General features: G+C 41.2%; 1 pseudogene; it reads left to right on the forward strand.

Moving 5' to 3' along the window:
• The first annotated feature begins 13,638 nt into the window (after positions 1-13,638).
• Positions 13,639-14,122, forward strand: LOC150040020 (putative RNA-binding protein EIF1AD pseudogene; annotated as a pseudogene).
• Positions 14,123-20,215: the final 6,093 nt, after the last annotated feature.

Here is a 20,215-nt window from a genome sequence, read left to right on the forward strand (position 1 = left end):
TCTGGCCTACCTGGGCCACTAACCCGGGGGTATGAATTAGCTGACTTGGCAACCCAAATAGTTACCTTATCTCAAACAGTTGATCCGGTGACCCTTGCACAAGAGGCCCATGCTGTTCACCACCTTAATGCTCATACCCTGCGCTTAAAATTTAAAATTACTAGAGAACAGGCAAGACAAATTGTTAAAAACTGCAAAAATTGCCTAACTCTGCTCCCTGAACCCCATGTAGGTGTAAACCCCAGAGGGCTCATACCTGGACAACTTAGGCAAATGGATGTTACTCATGTCCCCTCCTTTGGAAGGTTAAAATATGTACATGTTACCATTAATACCTTTAGTGGATTTATTTGTGCCTCTGCTCATTTAGGGGAGGCCACAAAAGATGTTATAAACCATCTCCTATATGTTTTTTCTGTCATGGGACAACCCCAAGCTATAAAGACGGACAATGGGCCCGGATATACCAGTCAAAAGTTCAAACAATTTTGCTCCCAAATGAGCATAAAACATATTACTGGAATCCCCTACAACCCCCAAGGACAAGGAATAGTGGAAAGGGCTCATCAGACTTTAAAAAACACCCTCATTAAACTTCCGTCACAAGAAACATTATATTCCCTTAAAGGAAACTATAAGACTTTGCTATTACATGCTCTCTTTGTTTTAAACTTTTTAACCCTTGACGCTAATGGCAAATCTGCCGCAGAACGCCTTTGGCATCCCACCACACAAACAGACTACGCCCAGGCCCTATGGAAAGACCCACTGACGGGAATATGGAACGGCCCTGACCCAGTCATTATCTGGGGAAAAGGATCAGCTTGCATTTATAATTCTAAAGAAGGGGGAGCTAGATGGTTGCCTGAAAGATTAATAAAACCATATAATAAACAATAAAGCCATATAATTAATTCCAGGGTGGCGCCTGAGATCAAAAATATTTTTCTTTTACAGGTCAACAACCATGATGATGAGGCCTTCCCCGTCATCACTCCGCATGATGCTATTGACGGTGATGCTCTCTGGCAGAAGTTGTCCTCCAAAATCGACGAGGATTAGACTTACTTTTTCTACAGCAAGGAGGCTTATGCGCAGCTTTAAAGGAAAAATGCTGCGTATATGTAGATAGAACAGGACTTGTTAAGGATAGCTTAGAAAAAATTACAGCTAGCCTAGAAAAGCGAAAAAGAGAAAGGGAAAAACAAGAATCTTGGTATCAAAATTGGTTCTCCACATCTCCCTGGCTATCAACTCTTTTACCCTCCCTCTTGGGCCCCCTTGTGGGACTTCTCCTCCTAATTTCTTTTGGCCCTTGGGCTTTTCAGCGCCTTACGCGATTTATAAAAAATCAAATTGATTCTGCCTTTTCCAAAAACTCAATCTCGGTGCATTATCATCGCTTAGAGGCTCAGGATGACCCTGTAGGGTCCGAAACAAGCACTCCCGAAAGAGGGCTCCAGTTTCATACACTTCTTGGCTGATAAACCCCAAGTGGCTAGAGAGCATCCAATGACGGGATTATTATGGAGCTTACCCTGGGTGGCACAACATACAGAGGCCGTCGAGGCCGGCTCAACAAGGCATGTTGCCAGGAGTAAGGGTCCCTCCATATAGCCTAAGACAGGGTGTTCTCTCCACCTATAGAGACCTTGTTCTTTAAAGGAAAGGGGGAATTGTCAGAGACCAAGGAGTTAAACGGAACAAAGCAAAGACCCTCTAGCCTTGAGCAAATCGCATCTGGTTGAGTCATCTGCACAAAATACTTCTCGGAGTAACCGCAGGTTGTTGCTTGGGTTAGCACAACGGCCAAAAGAACAGCCTGACCCACCCCTAACCTTGAGACTTCTCCTTCTTGTTATCACAAAAACTCTCCATCCCCCCCCCTCTATACTTCCTTACACTCAGGGTATATAAACCCTGCTTTACTTTTAATAAATGAGACCTTGACGCGACTCAGATTGTCTCTGTCTTTCTTTATGCGCCTGGTCTCCTTCCTCTCTTTCTCCCATTGGTTTTCTTCTTCTAGGAGGAGCCTCCTCGAGCCTCATGAATGACTGAACCCGCGGGTCGGAGACAGGGGCTCTTATCTTCTTCCTCATTAAATCTTTATTATTATTGGTCTCATTCTTGTAGACTATAGAGACAGTGGAGATGATAATGGTGTTCCAATTTTCCACATCATAAGGACACCCTCCCTCTACTGCCTGCTTTCTTTAAATGTACCTGGCCTCTTTCTGTGCAATAATTCATCATATTAAGAATCTTTCAGGGCATCAAGAGTTTGGCCTACTGGTAGAGTGCTGGCCTAGCATGCATGAAGATCTGGGTTCAATTCCTCAGTCCCACACACATAGAAAAGATGGAAGTGATGCTGTGGTTAGGCCCCGAGTTCAAGTGCCAGGACAAGAAACTATTATGGTGTCCAAAGTGAGGCCTAGGAGTAGAGTGCTTGTGTTGGCATACTCGAATCCCTGAGGTCCAGTTATTGCTCCAATACACAGAAAGAGTCAGAAGTAGTGCTGCTGCTCAAGCAGTGGAGTGTTAGACTAGAGAAAGTTCAAGGATAGTACCCAGGCCCTGAGGGTAAGCCCCAGGTTAGGCAAAATAAAAAGAAAAGAGCAAAAAATAATTCCTGGTTCCCGGGAATGTGGCTTAGTGGTGCACTGGTTGCCTACCATGCCTGAAGCCCTGGTTCCATTTCACATACAGAGACTCTTGGGATCACTGCTGGTGTACTGATCTGTATACGAAATGAAAGGAGCCAGGCAGAGGAAAACAGATTTCATATGCTGTGTCTCATATATACAAAAGGAAAGTTTGATCTCTAAATTGAAAATGAGTAGCTTGTTAATTATTAGAAGCTAGGAAAAGTAGGGAGGAGGGAACTTCGAGGAGAAACAGGGAGGCTGCATGATGGAGGAATAATTAGAGGGTTATACAGTGCAATGATGCTACAGTTCACCAGACCTATGAGTGTTCACCAGTCCTATAAGTGTTCACCAGAAAATAAGTGTTACTAGATGGGCACTTGGGGCTCCTGTTTGCAATCATAGCTATTCATTTGGAAGCTGAAACCTGAGGAGCAAGGGTCAAAGACATTCTACACAGGAAATGCTTCCAATTCTCCTTTCCAATTAAACACCAGAAAACTGGATGTGGAGCTGAGACTCAAAGCTGGAGAGCCCTAGTCTTGAGGAAAATAGCTCTGGGACAGTGCCCTCATTCCAACTTCAAGCCCTACAACTGACCACACAAGAGGAATACCAATGACCTATTAGTATTACATAATAATCACTTGGTATATATCTCATGAAGACACCTAAGACTTGAGCTCAGAGATGCCAAACACTTGAAAATTGAAAAAAGGCCAAAGATAGTAGATTCTAAGACATTCCTATAATCCTGGCCTTTGAAAGGCACCAGCAGTTTAGATTGTTCAAAGTCATGTGGCTATTGTAGCCACATGTTGACTCAAAAAAAGGTTCTATAAAGGAAGAATGTGAGGGGCTAAAAATGTTAATAATTTCTTTTTTTTCTACAGACATAATGTTTTATTGCATAAATTAATATGAAGGTTCTTTACCAAACTCATTCTATGAAGCCAGTATAACCCTCATCCCCAAACCAGACAGAGATTCATCAAAGAAAGAGAACTATAGACCTATATCTTTGATGAACATCGATGCAAAACTTCTCAACAAAATACTGGCCAACCGTCTACAACAACTCATCAAAAAAATTATGCACTGTGATCAAACAGGATTCATCACAGGGAGGCAAAGCTGGATCAACATACGCAAATCAATTAATATAATTGAACACATCAACAGGAGCAAGGACAAAAATCACATGATTGTCTAAAGAGATGCGGAAAAGGCATTTGACAAGATCCAACACCCCTTATGTTAAAAGCTCTGGAGAAACTAGGAATCCATTGAAGATTCCTCAATATAATAAAGGCTGTGTATGACAAACCCACTGCCAGTATTACACTTAATGGTGAAAATCTAAAGCCATTCCCTCTAAAATCAGGAACGAGAAAAGGATGCCCACTCTCTCCACTCCTCTTTAACATAGTATTAGAATTCCTAGCCAGTGCAATAAGGCAAGAAGCAAGCATAAAGGGATCCAAGTAGGGAAAGAGGAAGTAAAACTATCCCTCTTTGCAGATGACATGATTCTGTATTTAAAGAATCCTATAGACTCTACTCCCAAGCTCCTTGAGCTGATTCAAAACTTTGGAAGGGTAGCAGGCTATAAAATTAACCCTCAAAAATCAACTGCCTTCCTTTACGCCAACAGTGAAAAGAATGAGGAAATAATCAGGAAAGCAACTCCTTTCACAATAGCCTCAAAGAAAATAAAGTACCTAGGAATTAGCTTAACTAAGAATGTAAAGGACCGTTTTGATGAAAACTTTAAAACCCTACAAAAGGAAATTAAAGCAGAACTAAGGAAATGGAAAAACCTCCCATGTTCCTGGATTGGAAGAATCAACATTGTGAAAATGACAATCTTGCCAAGGGCTATCTACAAATTCAACGTAATACCCATCAATATCCCAATGGCATTCTTTAAAGAAATAGAAGAGGCAATTCAAAATTTCATATGGAATAATAAAAGACCCCATATAGCAAAAACACTTCTTAGCAGAAAGAACAGTGCTGGAGGAATTTCAATTCCAAACTTCAGACTCTAGTACAGGGCTATAATTATCAAAACAGCTTGGTACTTGCCGGGGCCAGCCGGCAGCAAACCAGGGTTCGCGGATTGGGATTCCTGAAATAGGGGCAAGGACTAGGAAAAAATAGAAGAGAGACAAACAGATGGAGTTCGGGAGGAATACAGCCCAAGTCAGCAGTCCAAGAAGACTGTGAGCTCCAGATTGCAGCCTAAGACTGTCCTGTTTAAGTTCTGACCTTAAATACTCTTCTTAAAACTAGGGAACTGCCAGAGGCTACATTCATACAAAATAGTAAACAAGTCACATATAGGATAAATGAGAAAGGATTAACATTGCTTAAAGTTATCCTGATAAGAACTGATTGACTTTGCTTAAAGTTATCCTGATCAGAGTTACTTCCTTGTGTATACAGTTGTGTAGATCCAAGGTCAGGTCCAAGGTCATTGACCCCACAGTCGGTCCCCAACATCTCCCCCGTCTTTCTTTTAAAAGATGCGGAGTTGCTTGTCTTAGGTTGGGTGGATCGCTGACTCTGCCTTACCCATCATGGGGAACATCTTCAGATCAAGCTGAAGGCCCTGTCTTAGGTTGGTCAGAGAGCATCCCCTCTTATCCTGTCCTTGACTGCGATTCCTCTGGGGGGGGGGGGAATTCATCCATCTGGGGCTTAGATCTGCGGAGTTGTTCGATTGGTGACTGTTGCAGATGTGACCATTGGACGGGTACTGGCCATAGGTGTTGATTTGTTCCCAGCCATAGCTTCAGTTGTCACTTTACTTGGAGTAGAAACAACAGCAGTTGGCTTGATATTGGCTGTTGGTGGATCTGAAGTGCTGGCAATTCCTCATTCTTCAGAAGCTGCAGTAGTTTTCAACGTGATCTGTCTCTGCTGTTCTAGGACCTTACTAGTAGGTTCTTGAGGCTCTTTTCTTGGCTCTAAGTGCCTCCCTTGATGCTCTCGGAGTTCTCTCTCCAATTTACTGATTCGACCTTCTTAATGGGACTTAAGAGCTGTCATAAGAACATCAAGTTCATTTTTTTTGCTGATCTAATATTCCATTCTCCCCCTTCTTTAAAACAATGCAATAATTCAAACCTAAATGATTTTCTTGATTAAACCTTGAACATGTTCACTCACTCATTCACACACATTCATACTCAAAGATTTTAAAGTGCACAAAATTAATATTGGCCATTCATTTTCCGGAAGTTTGTGTCAAGAGAGCTTTGCCAATTTTACTCTTGCAGGTGAGAACCAGGTTCAAAACAAAACTTTAGAAAAACCTTAAGGATGCATATTTAAAACTGGTACCAATTTCAAAGACAAAACTGGACAAGAAAAAATATGTAACACGAACAAGACAAAGAAACAGAGACTTTTACACTTAACACAAAAACATGAATTCAGGTCTTTTCCCCATTACTGGTGAGAAATATAAAATCTCCCCATAATGTAATAGTAACCACTCTAAATCACCTTCACAACACAAACATCTTCCAATTTACTTGATTATAGAGGTGATACTAAGAAATCCAAAGTCTTAAAAGAATGGCCTTTAGAATAGTGCAAGTAGCTGCAGTTTATACAATGGGCTGGAAAACAGCCAACAGGATGTTGAATGATTGCGGTTTGAGTTGGTTCGAGTCAGTGAAACTGTATACCTTATGAACCTGAATAAGAGGAGGAAATTCCAGGAATAAAACAATAAAATATGGCCAGAAACAAGACATGCAGTCAACTGCCTGTTTAACCAAGTGGAAAATCCAATAAACCCCTAGCTGAGTCTTACCTAATGTGATTATAACCAATCATTACCCTGTAACTATGCTTCTGCTTCTGTAACCTGCTTCAGCCACCCATAAATATCCCCCTCTCCCCAGCCTAGGCGCGCAAGTCTCCTAGGAGACCTTGTTGCCCCGGGCGCCCGTGTTCCCAAATAAACCTCTTGCTGTTTGCATCCAACTGCGTGGACTCGCTGTTCCTTGGGAAGGGGGCTCCGTCTGGAAGACATCCCGCTGAGTCGGGGGTCTAACACTGGATGCATTACTGGAGGGTTGGGGGTGAAGGTCCAGTGAGTCGCTGCTTGGATGACCACTATCACTCTCCACAATCCGAACTTAGCGTTCGGGCAGCCAACGGGCATCATTTTCTTCCACAGCGGGGTCCTCCACCTTCGTCCCAGATTTTCAGGGTCCCTGTTCGGGCGCCAGTTGCCGGGGCCAGCCGGCAGCAAACCAGGGTTCGCGGATTGGGATTCCTGAAATAGGGGCAAGGACTAGGAAAAAATAGAAGAGAGACAAACAGATGGAGTTCGGGAGGACTACAGCCCAAGTCATCAGTCCAAGAAGACTGTGAGCTCCAGATTGCAGCCTAAGACTGTCCTAAATGTTAATAATTTCCATTTCAAACTTACACATTCCACACACCATGCTAGACTATCAGTGCACACCCCATAATTAGAATATCTTAACTAAAAATGAACAAATTAAATGAGGTCATATTTTGAATTATAAAATGAGATATAGCTTTTTCTCCTCAATTATTCAAACTTTGGTTTAGGGGATAGGATTGTCCAATATGATGAAATTGCTAAGGTAGTGATTTGCATATGTTTGTGTGTGTGAGTGTGTGGCTGGTGCATAGGGTGTTAACTTTGAGCTGAAGAGCTTACAGAAAATGCTCAGGCCTTGTGATAGGGCAGTAGCCTTTTGCTGAAGAGCACAAGGACACCTCTCAGGCCTAGTTCAAGTTCTATGACTCACAAAAAGAAACAAAAAGGAAAACATTTTGCCAGAAGTCACACCTCCACAGGTATCAGAGTCATGAGTATATGACAGAATCTCTGTAAATGTAATTATTAGAGTACATCTTTTGACCAGAAATCTACCTCCAGCAATCATTAGATCACCTACACTGGATAGAAACAGAGCTTATGCAAATTTTGTCAGAAACCTGAGTAAATTATATGGAGAAATGTTTCACATCAGAGGGAAACTAGGTGTAACATGCATTGAGTCCACCTTTCTTCTTTAGTTACTGACTGTGGACTTATCCCCTTGTTTAGTAAGACATCTCTTTCATCAGAACTTATATATTGAACTTAGTTATCTGTCTATTCCTGGTATCTGATCCTTGTAACCTAGTATTGCTCCTTTACATCTGGCATCTCTTTAAGGGAATAACTGCCACCACAGGACAGAATCTGTAGTCTTTTATTGAAAAGACTATGGATTTCCTATAATGTCAATAATTCACCCAATAGGTGTGTATTACATTCCTACTAAGATATTTATTCTTTTAATCAATCAAGATTGCCATTTTATAATTACTATCAATTTCTTCTCATTTATTTTAGCTGCAGAAGTAATTTCCTTCAAAATTCCTAGTAGAGCATTTGAGTTTAGAGAATTATATTTTATGTTTATCATACTACGTCTGATTTTATGCAATAAAAATTTTATAGCTTCTGAAAGCTCTTATTTAGTCTAAATTTCCATAGAAACTAGGACAAGATTAACTTGAACTGTGACACAAATATTTTATTTTTTTGTGGGTCATGGGGCTTGAACTCTACCTGGGCGATGTTCCTGAGCTCTTCAGCTGAAGTCTATGACCCCACCCTTGAGCCATAGCCCTTCTCCCTGCCAGACTCTGGAGTAACTAGGATTATTGGTGTGAACCACTGAGCTGGGCTAGTGACACAAATCTTCACAAATAGCTTGTGCTGTTAACACACATAGAAATACACTTCAATGTTTTATCTATTTCAGTCCAGGAGCATGGTCTACTGGTAGAGTGTTCACCTAGTATGCATCATGCCCTGTGTTCAATTCCTCCCTACCACATATACAGAAAATATTAGATGTGGAACTGTGGTTCAAGTGGTAGAGCACTAGCCTTGTGCAAAAGTATCCAAGGACAGTGCCGAGGTCTTGAGTTCAAGCCCCAGGACTGGCAAGAAAAAAAATTTGAACTGTTTCATAATATTTCAAAGATTTACTCTAAATTCATATCTAATTTACACTTTAAACCCTACATAATGGAATTAGAAGCAAAAGTTTTCTAATTTTACTGTTTTTTTATTTCAGTCCTACACAAAAATGTCAGTGTGATTATGTCATAATACTATTCCTCTTTAATAACAAGAAAAACATTCAGTTTGGCTTCAGCATTTATGAAGTTAGCATTATGCTAAGAGAAATAGACTTCAGACAAAGGTATCTCACTTACAATGGGTGCGTCCTTAGCTACAGAATTAAAACCATGTGAAATTCTAAAGAAAAAGCAGAAAAGTAATCACTAACGACGTGGATTTAATGAACTGGGAGTTATTGGATGAAGACAGTAGGTTTTAGTGATGCAAGAGAAGTAAGTTTTGGAGATGTAATGTACTGCAAGGTTCCAAGTGCAGTTTATTGTGCTTGGAATTTGGTGAGAATAGGTCTTAAGGGTTCTCAGCACACATATGATGTGACTATGAGTATTGGTAACTGGATTGGTAAACCATAGTTTAGAATGTAAATGATTCATTAAACTATAGTCTTCAAAATATAAAATCTTAATTTTACTTCAATAAAAATAAGATTTTAAAGTTAAATCTAGCCTCATGGAATTTTTTATTAATTGAAATTCTTGCATAAATTTGTTTATAAGAATAGTCACATGTAGACATAATAAAATGCTAATTTTAAACAAGCAGAAATGTATTCCATATTGGAACAGGGTATGTGTGTGTATGTGTGTGTGTGTGTTTGAAGCAATAAAAAAATTTCAAAAATGTAAATCCCAGTGGGAGTTTAGCCTAGTGATAGAGAGCTTGCCTACCATGCACAAAGACCCAGGTTCAATTCCTTGGTACCACATACATAGATAAAAGACAGAAATGGTACATTGGCTCAAGTGGTAGAGGTCTAGCCTTGAGAACAGCCCAAGGGAAAGACCCAGGCCCTGAGTTCAAGGCCCAGGACAGTAAAAAAAAAACAAAATCAAACAAACCCAAAAATAAACCATAACTCAACTCTATTTGTGATTATGAGTTTTCCAAAAATTGAAGCTGGATGAAGATTATATCAAATAAATGATGATTATTATAAAATCCTATCCTATCCTAAATAACAAATTTATATTATGAATGAGAAAAAATGAGCGAGGCCAAGTGGCTCATACCTGTAATTCTAGCTACTCAGTTGGCTGAGATTTGAGGTTCGAGGTTCAAATGCAGCCTGGACATTACAAGATCTGAGATTTTGAACTCCAATTAACATCTAGAAAACAGGAAGTGAGACTTGTATCAAGGCTAGGGCAGTAGCCTTGAGCTGAAGAGCTCATGGACAGCACCCAAGCCAAGTTCAATCCCCTTTTCCCACCAAAAAAATCAGAAAAATGGATAACTTTTACCATTATGCTGAGGAAGTGTTACTTTCATATTGTAAAATAAAAGCACTGTCTGCCATTAAACATGTCATTTTTTGCAAGTATATGCAGACTTTATTTGGAAATGTTTCAGTATTAAATGAACAAAATAGTTGCATACATATACATCTCTACTTTCAGAGCTACTCAACAATGAAATGACCTTTGTTAAGGAAGATGTTTTGACATTTAAGTTTCTATCTCACAATATCTGATCACATGACTGGAAAATGCCTTTTCCCCCCTATTTATTTCAGTGTGATGAAGCCCAGTGGAATTCATCTAAACACTTACTTTGCTGAGTTTCATAAATTGAGTCTTTCAGGAGCAGCACTTTCCTTGCTCTTTATTGTTTACTGGATTTAAAGTTTCTTACAGTTGCTATAATTTTTAGTGTAGAAGTAGAAGAATAAGGAAGAGGAGAGGAGGAAGAAGAGGCAGAGGAGGAGGAGCAGGAAGAGGAGGAAGAGGAAGAGGAGGAATTGAAGGAGGAGAAAGAGAAGAAGAAATGTTAGACTCTACCACTGGAATTACATCTTTAATGATATTTTCATTCAAAAACAAACTGTTTAATATTATAGTTCACAGGCTGAAGAAATATTATTAAATATTTTTACTGTAATCAATTGAAGGTTACATTATATTCACCAGATAGAAGGTGCATTACTTCACAAACATTGATACCCTTACTCATGTCTTGGTCCCATTTCCCTCCCCCCACCCCTGCCCCTCATCTTGTTCCCCCCCCTTCCCTATCCTATTTTAAATAACCAAATACACATATATACAATATATCAGATAAAAAGACGAAATACTGTAACAATATGAGATAATCGAGGGACAGCCAAAGAGATGAGACATAACATAGTACATTAAGGACAACAATCACTCATTCTATGGCTTTTGTTTCTATATCCTGGAGGTCCTTTCTTTTAGCATCATACTGTATGGCCTTAGGTATCTAGGTTTTGCTCTATTGTAAATCTCTGCTAGGAGAGCCCAAGGTTTCTCCTGATTAGGACAAATGAGGGCAACCATTGAGCCTATGTTCCTCTGAGTCTGGCTTACTTTACTTGATATGATTTTTTCTAAGTCTTTCCATTTCCTTACAAATGGGGTGATGTTGTTCTTTCTGACAGCAGCGTAGAATTCCATTGTGTATAAATACCACATCTTGTTGATCCACTCATCAAGTGAGGGGCATCTGGGTTGGTTCAATATCTTTGTTATGGTAAATAGTGCTGCAATCAGTGTTCAGCATTTTTCTTAGGTTGTATATTCCTGTTGCCAAAAAGAGGGCAAGATATCATTGAATCAACTGTCATACCAGGCTCATCCTCACAAGAAGTTGACTACTCCCATTGTAATTGCATCAGTCTATTCAGGACATCCAAAATCTCATGACTGAGGTGCCTTTGAAGCCTCCCACTACATCCCTGCTACAAGGACATAATGTGTGTTCAAACCAGAGCATCCCCTCCATTTTGAGTTGCATCTTCAGACATCTCCATCTGAAAAATGATAATGCCCTTGTAGAAAGGAGAGTTCTGTCAGAGAGGTCTGGCCCTTGGCATTCTAGTTGTATTCTACTGACACAGGTAGAGGAGTCCCCTTAATCTTACCAATAACAACTGTGAAAGGCCAATTTTAGATTCCTCAAAAAACTGTACATACATTTGCCATACAATTCAGGAATACCAATCTTGAATATCTATCCACAAGATGACAAGTCAGGATACAGTAAAGCCACTGGCACAGAAATCGTTAATGTTGTAGCATTCACCACAGTGTCCTCCAGCTCCAAATCCTCAGGCCTAGAGTAGTGTCTTGAAATCTGGGTTTTTTTGTATACTTGGGTGTATCTTGAGAATGTGCCCTGTGTAATGAAGTCCAACCATTCAACAATCCCAGGCAGCTTAAATGAGAAAGAAGAAATATGGGCATTTCTTACTCCTGGTGAAGGCTGTCTGTACCCCTTTCAGATATTCCTCATTAGAGAAATGGTTTAGTTCCCACAACTAAGTTCTCTCCCACAAACCTCAAGAGTGAAGATGGATCATACCACAACCCACTGAGATATGGTCTTGATAACTTTGGGCCCTGGTTATCCGTGAACCACAATGTTCCCCCTCATGACCAATCAGATTAGACGCATGAACTGTGGCACCAGGCAAAAAGAAGGGTCATTTTCAGTGCAACTTCCATACTTTATTGCAAATCAACACAGAGCTGAATGGTGGAGATTGAGCTGACATAAACAAGGCTCTGTTTTCCATCGAATTCCCAGCACCCAGAATTATTTTGAAAAGAAAGAAACTTCATTTGAATCATGTCAAACAGAATACTTATCTGAGACACACAACACCGATAAGTGAATTCATGTGCAAAGCAAAGCATCATGTGAAAAGAAACACGACGTTTCCATATCATCTAGCTGTTCGGGTTGCCTGTCAATTTCTCCATCCTGTGTATCTACCACCTCAGATCAGTTCCAAGCAGTCTTTTTAGCCAGTTTCTCATTCTGCTCTTGTAATTGTGCAGTCAGTATTCGGTCCTAAACCCCAGAGTCTTCATTCTTTTATAACTGTTACAAATAAAAAGATTTGCCTCAGTTAGCCATTATATATCAAAGTATCATGAATGATGTTCCAGGTTGATGAGAAATAAGTTTCTTTATTTTAATGTATAGGGTGCAGCCCTGCCTGCAGTATGTTGGAGTTAGATCTAAAGGCACATACTCAGGCTAGCTTCAGCAATAGGGCCTTGTCCCACCCACCCTCTGGTGCCTCCTTTGGACTCCAGCCAAGGGCTGCTACACAGCTGGCACTCACCCTAATGCTCCCTCACCCTGATGCTCCAGCTCCAGGAAGAGCTCCTCCAGCCACCAGGCCCTGGCGGTGCATGTTGATTCCTCCGGGCACTAACATGTTCCTCGACTTCTGCTTCTTACTCTCCTTAAGACCCACCCTACAAAGTATTATAAATTGGGTAGTTTAAGCATCCTGCAGTTCAGAGAGCTGTAGCTCTTGGAGCTCCCGCAGTCTCCTCAGCAGCGGTGCCTCCTGTGCTAGCCTACCAGCAGCCAGCATTCTGTGGAAGCATCGAAGGCTCCTGTGCTGCTAGGATTTCCCTTTGATGGACCTAACATCAGGAAGGATTAGAGGGACTGACAAAGGGAAGGAATTATGACCAGGAGGATTCCGAAGAGCTCCGGAAATTCAGTTCGACGAGGGCTTGCTACTGTGTTCGCAGAAACTGGATCAGGGGACACTTGGCTTCAAGCCAATGCTACCATCCCAATCTTTGGCAAGCGCCATCTTGTGTCTGCATTGGCTCAGCCTGGAAGCACATCCTGCAGGAGTCTTTCCCAGCAGCAGCCAACCAGAAGGTGCCTGTGGGACCTGAGGGCCGAAGTCACTCCTCAATAAAAGGCTGCTCATCTTCAAAGCACTCCTGATTTCTGAGAGTGCCATCTGAAGACATTGTGAAGAGAATTTGACAGTCTCTGCTTCACTCATTACTCTGGACAGGACTCAGCATGTCCAAGGTCACCAAGAGGAAGCATGTGGTGAAGGAGGTGCTGGGGGAACACATGTACCCTCTTACAAGCTGCAGATTGTGAGGGTACTCAGGACCCCAGGAAACAATCTACTTGAGGTGGAGACAGCACAGGGGCAGCTCTTCCTAGTGAGCATACCCTCCATGTATGGAAAGAACATCTGGATTAAGAGAGGAGACTTTCTCATTGTTGACCCCATTGAAGAGGGACAGAAAGTGAAGGCTGAGATCTCCTTTGTGCTCTGCAAGGACCATGTGCACTCTCTGCAGAATGAACTGCTCTGGCCTGAAGCATTCTCTGAAGTGGCTGAGAAACAGAACAACAAGAACAGGCAGCCTCAGCCAGAGCTCGTAGATGAGCCACAGACCTAAGGAGAAGAGTCTCGCTTTGAAGATGATCCTGACCTTCAGTTAACACCTACCGCAGACAGTATCATGAAAATGAAGAGGAAGAGGCAGGCTGAGAGCCAGGGATCCACTTCTCCACTTGCTCAGGGGCTAGTCCCTGGTTCCTCTGGGCTTGGAAATTCCTAGGGTACCCTGCAGATCTTCTGCCCTGGATGGGAACAGGGCAGGGTCCCCCTTTGAACTGACTTTCTGACCTAAGACCATGAAACCCCTGGTGGGCAATAACTTGTACTGGTATCTGAGTAAATCTCTGTGTGGAAATAAACAACACAATCAGCCTTCTATGGAGGCCTTAGGAGGCAGTGGGCAGACTGAGGAGAAAATAGCAATGGACTGGTCTTCAGGTAATTTATTCAGTTTCATTAGGCACTTAGGAAGTGCCAGGCTTAGCTTGTGGCTCACACCTTAAATCCTAGCTACTCAGAAGGATGAGATTTGAGGATTGTGGTTGAAGGCCTGCCAAGGCAGAAAAAGCCCATGACAGGATTATATCTCCTTTGGAAAAAAAAAAGACATGCGCTGGTGGATTTTGCCTGTTATCCTAGCTACTTGGAGCTGAGTTTTCGTTTAAAGCCAGCTAAGTCAGGGTAGTGTGAGATTCTTATCTCCAGTTAAACAACAAAAAATTATGATTCTATAGACATGTTTTATTATATACATTAAAATGTATCTATTTTAATTATGTTTTCGAAGAACTAAGTACCAGTAATTATATATGGAGATTCCCTTCTTCAATACTTGTTTGTTAACATGTCTTTGAAATAAGATGAAAGTCAACATTAATAAATTCTTGAAATAAATAAAACAGAAAAATATTCATTTTCCTATCCTAAGTAACAATTATATTATGAAAGAGAAAGAAATGAGCCTGGCCCAGAGGCTCATGCATATAATCTTAGCTACTCAGTTGGCTGAGATCTGAGGTTCAGGGATAGCACCAAGGCCGAGTTCAATCCACTGACCCACTAAAAAAAAAATCAGAAAAAAAGAATAATTCTTTTCATTAGGCTGAGGAAGTGTAACTTTCATATTATAAAATACAAGTGTTTTCATTAAACATGTCATTTTTACTTATACATTGATAGTTGGTCTTGTATGTTACCATTTTATGATAATAAAGTGTTTTGGAAATAACATTCATGAATTAGGGATTATAATTGGATATTACTCTCACTTCTTTTTACAGTTGCAGCCATTGACTAAAGAGCCTTAGATTTATTAGATAAGTGCTCTACTGCTTGATCCATTTCCTAGTCCTTTGCTTTCACTATGTTGGTCACACTTTTCCTAGGCTGTCCTGAAGTCCCTATCTTTCTCTCTCTTTGTCCTCAGTAGTTAAGATGTATGGTTAACCAGACTACCTGCAAAGGGGAGTGAATCTTCTTTCTGCCCTTGGATTCTCACTCCTTTTGTGTTACTATAACAGAATTCCCAAAACCCACTTATCAACAGAGGGACATCTGGGTTGGTTCCATGTCTTTGCTATGGTAAATAATGCTACAATGAACATTGTTGTGCTAGTGGATTTAGTATGTCCTTGTTTCTGGACGATTGGGTCAATGCCAAATAGTGGAATTGCTGAGTCATAGTGTTTTTTGCCAGTCCTAGGCTTGAGCTCAGGACTGAGCACTCTCTTTGGTCTTTCTCAATTCTACAGCTCTACCAGTTGAGTATCAGCACCACTGCCAGCTTTCTATTAATGTTTGTGGTACCAAAGAATCGAACCCAGGTCTTTGTAAATGCTAGCCAAACACTCTACCACTAGGATAAACTTTAAATCATGTTTTTAAAATATAAAATGAGGTATAGCTTTTTCTCCACAATTATTTGACTTTGGTTTAGGTGATAACATTGACAAATATGATGTAATGGCTAAGGTAGTGATTTGCATAGGTTTGTGTGTGTGTGTGTGTGTGTGTGTGTGTGTGTGTGTGTGTGTGTGTGTGTGTATGTGTGTTTGACTGATGCTGGAACTTTTCACCAGCCACATATTCATCTTGTCTTATTTAAAGTTCTGAGAATTTGTGGTGTGAAGATATGAAAAAAGTCATGAATCAAGGATTTCGATTTCATGAGCAAATCATTAAAGTACTGGCTACTTATGAAGTACATTTTATAACACAGCCCTTAGATAATAGCCCATATTGAGTGGAAAATATTCCTGTTCTGTCTGGTCAACTTTCAGTCATCAAATTAGATTGTGCATTTTCACATTTATGCAATCATGAACACAAAAGTTAGAAGAAGCAAAATGAAAACAAAATGTTTTCATTTCCCTGGGGTGGTAGGAGGGGATCCAAGGGCTCCCTTTCATTTTCAATTACATGAATGAAATCAGGAAAGAAACAGGCACTTTTCTTTCTCTTCTGGTGTTGAACACAGCAAAAATACACTTAATTTTATGAGATGACTTTGTATGAGAATATCAATATTCAAATCCAAACTCTCCTGTGTTAAAAAAGAAAGAATAGGTTTACGGGATTTTTTGCAAGGTTTCTGGGTTTTGTTTTGTGTGGGTGATGGAAATTGAACTGGGCTTGGGTCCTTTCCCTAAGCTCTTGAGCTCAAAGCTTGTGCTCACAGTGCCACTTCTGTTTTCTTGTCGTTAATTGGATATAAGAGCCTCACGGACTTTAGTGCCTGGGCTAGCTTTGAACCATGATCCTCAGATCTCAGCCTCCTGAATAGCTAGGATTATGATCATGAGACACTGTCACCCAGCTGACTTTCCTTTTGTTCAAGACACCCATTGCATTGATGGTACTTGTAGATAAGACTGGTATTATATTTTGGGTATAGAGATAGTGAAATTTGTCACTTTAATTTAGCATGCCTTTACATAAAGTATTATTAATAATCACATGTTATTTATTTTAATTTGCCAATCCTGTGGCTTAAACTCAGGACCTGAGCACTGTCCTTGTGCTTTCCTCAAGGCTAGAATTCTATCACTTGAGCCACATTTCCACTTTCAGCTTTTTACCCTGTATGTGCAACCAAGAAATCAAATCTGGGTCTTCATGCATGCTATGGAAGTACTCTGCCACTAGAACAAACTTCTGGTCCCAGATGTTGCTTTTTTCAAAACCAGTGTCTGTCCATCCTTGAAGTAAATATTTTCTTTTGCAAATATGTGCAGGTAAAGGAGTTGCTTTAGTAAATCCCACCCCCAACCCCAATGACTGGATTAAATTTCCTTAAAATGATAGCTAATAACTGGGTGCCAGTGGTCATGCCTCTAATCATAGCCACTCAGGAGACAGACAGATTGATCGATATCAGATAGGTGGATAGACAGATAGATCAATAGATTGATAGGTAGGTAGCTAGAACAAATAAGGCTAAAGTTTTGGTTCAAGAGTACTCAGGACATAAACACTAGTAAGGCATAAAATATATAAATAATAATCTGTGACTGGGAGCATGGCCTAGTGGTAAAGTGCCTGCCTAACATTCACAAAGCCTTACGTTTGATTCCTTGGTACCACATACATAGAAAAGGAAATGATCCTGGGGCTCAAATGGTAAAGCACTAGCCTTGAGAAAGCCCAAGAACATTTCCTGAGCCATGAGTTCAAGCTCCAAGCCTGTCAGAAATAAATAAAATAAGGGCATAAGTAACATTTCCTGAATGGTGATTAAAACACCTGTGTTGAGATTTGTCTTCCTCTCACTACCCTGAAGAAATACATAGTTCATAATATAGAATATCAAACCTAGATAACATTCTGGGAATTGGCTAAAATAATTATTAAAGGTTTTAATCCTTAGGGAAATGCAAATGTGAACTACTGAAAATCATTCTGAATACTGCAGGTTAGTCTAGGCAGATAAATTCCATATACTTGAAGTAGATTGAGGCCAAGATCAAGAGGCTTGAATTTGGCATAGGTGCTGTCCCTAAGCTCTTCAGCTCCAGGCTACTGCCTTACCCTTGATCCAAGCCCCACTTCCCACTTTCTAGTAGTTATTTGGAAATGAGACTCTGGTGCTTTTGTGCCCAGGCTGGCTTTGAACCTTGAAAGGGTCTATGGTGAGAGGGTCCTGATGATAGGAAGGGTGGCTGCTCACTCTCCTGTCACCAATCTGATCACAGCACCCTTTGTTCCATCTTCACGATATGGATGGGCTTTTCTTCTGATGATTTCTATCATCACAAAAACAGACACACCCTGAATGAACTTATGTTCTAAGTGATGTTCAACATGTCCTCCTCGGACCTGCTACTCCATTTACACAGTCTCATTGACCAGCTGGAAAAACCTGTGGCCTATCAGACCATGAACAAGGTAGTCCTTGTGTAGGTGCCTGAGAGCTTGTGAATGTGGATGGAAACAGGGTCCCTAGGGAAGGTCCTCCCAGGTGGGTGATTGTTGTGGAAATGATCTGGGTGGGCCAAAGAGGACTAGGTGGGCTTCAGAAACGGTATTGGGGTAAATGAGAATCACATCCCCCATGTCCTCCCAGCATGCTTTGAGGAAAAATAATGGTTCATAATCATATCACGGTCCCCTGCTTGTGAGTCAAGTTTATTACTCCAGACCTCCACAGTTCCTGTTTCTTCTGGTTCCCATGCTGGGCTAGACATAGGATGAGGTAGGTTTGAGAAGAGTCCGTGGCAACCATATGTGGCAGAGCAGTCCAGGGTGGTTTTTCTGGATAGGTCAGTATCCTGGGGTCGTACTGGCAAGGTCACAAAAGTGGAGGCAGGACTTTGGTCAGCTGGCTGTAGCTGGTGGCGGTGTTGCTGAGAGGTCATTTTGTGGTGGTAGGAACTTGTAGACTGCCTATTCCTGAAACTTGACAGTTAACAGTTAACCAGGGTTTTAAAATCCCATGTCTCCCCAGGTAATCTGACAGGCTTCTGATCCAGGGCTGTCCTCAAGGTGGGCTTTAGGGATCATTTCCATCAGGCTCATCTTCTGCAGTGCTTGTTGCATCAGTTCCATTTCCCTGGGCTGTGTAGGGACATACATCCCAGCTGGGAATCCAGATAGCCTTCTCTGCTCTGTCTGGGAAAACACAAGCAAACCCTTGCCCCATTGTTAACAGAGGGGCTGGCTCCTGCCAGGTGCTAGTGATCAGGCCCTTCCATCTGACAAGGGGCAGAGAGGTTAGGCGAGGTAGCATGGTGCCCCAATGCTTATAAGTTGGGGAAAATCCTTTAGAATCAAAATTTTAAAACTTTAATATAAATAAAGTATCAGCAAGCTTATCTTGAGGCCTAATGCCTTAGGTACCTGTATCCCCCCATTTTTGTTTTTAAGGGGGCCAATGGCCAAGAGTAGGCTAGCTAAAGTCCCAGGAGTGGAATCTGGGCAAAGATCCACCTTCTGTAACTTTTTCAAGCTGACTCAGGGGTGTTGTCTCTATACTTGACCACGGACCCTAAAAGCTTAGCCTAACTTACAGACTGATAGGCACATAGCCTCAGGTTTACAAGCTTCTTTCCTGAACTTGTGGCTGGTTTCAACCCAAATTCTGCTCAGTTAGGGCTTAGAGCAAAACTAGGATTGTAAACTACCCACTATTATACTTAAAACTTCCTGTCCAGTAACACAGGCATTAGTAAGGCATGTTTACAGAAGATTCTCTAAGCATAATCTTAGCTGGAATTTGGTAAGGGCAAAATTTACATCTGAATAAGGACCTGCTTTTCTTTTCTGTGGGCCCACTGGAAACTGTTACAAACTTACAAGGGCGAATTGAAATAGCAATTAAACAAACATTTTGTTAGCCCTAATTTTCCTTTTTACTCTTTTTAAAACACTTTTTCCCAATTTAGTATATTTTAGGGGACAAGTTTAAGAAATACTAATCACATCATCCATTTCACCACTAGATTAGTAACAATTCATGGGAGAGTATTACTGAGGGAAGGGCTCCCCACCCCAGAGGATTCCTGAGGAGTCTGAGAGGCAAGACCCCCCAGGAAGTTGCAGAGGCTTGCTCTCATTTTGAGCTTGAGATCAAACAGAGATGGATAAATTTGCTGGCCTGTATCTTTATCTACAGAGGCAGTGGAGCATTCTTCCAGGGGAACCCTATTCTCGGTGTCCAGTGCTGGAGCCAAGGTGGGTGTATGCTGGGGTGGGGGTGCAACCCTGAATTGCGGCCCTGATGGGGAGGTTCCACGTGGACTCATCCTG

This window comes from Megascapheus bottae, unplaced genomic scaffold (genome assembly GCF_031878675.1).
Source record: "Megascapheus bottae isolate mThoBot1 unplaced genomic scaffold, mThoBot2.hap1 HAP1_SCAFFOLD_113, whole genome shotgun sequence".
Taxonomy (NCBI): domain Eukaryota; kingdom Metazoa; phylum Chordata; class Mammalia; order Rodentia; family Geomyidae; genus Megascapheus; species Megascapheus bottae.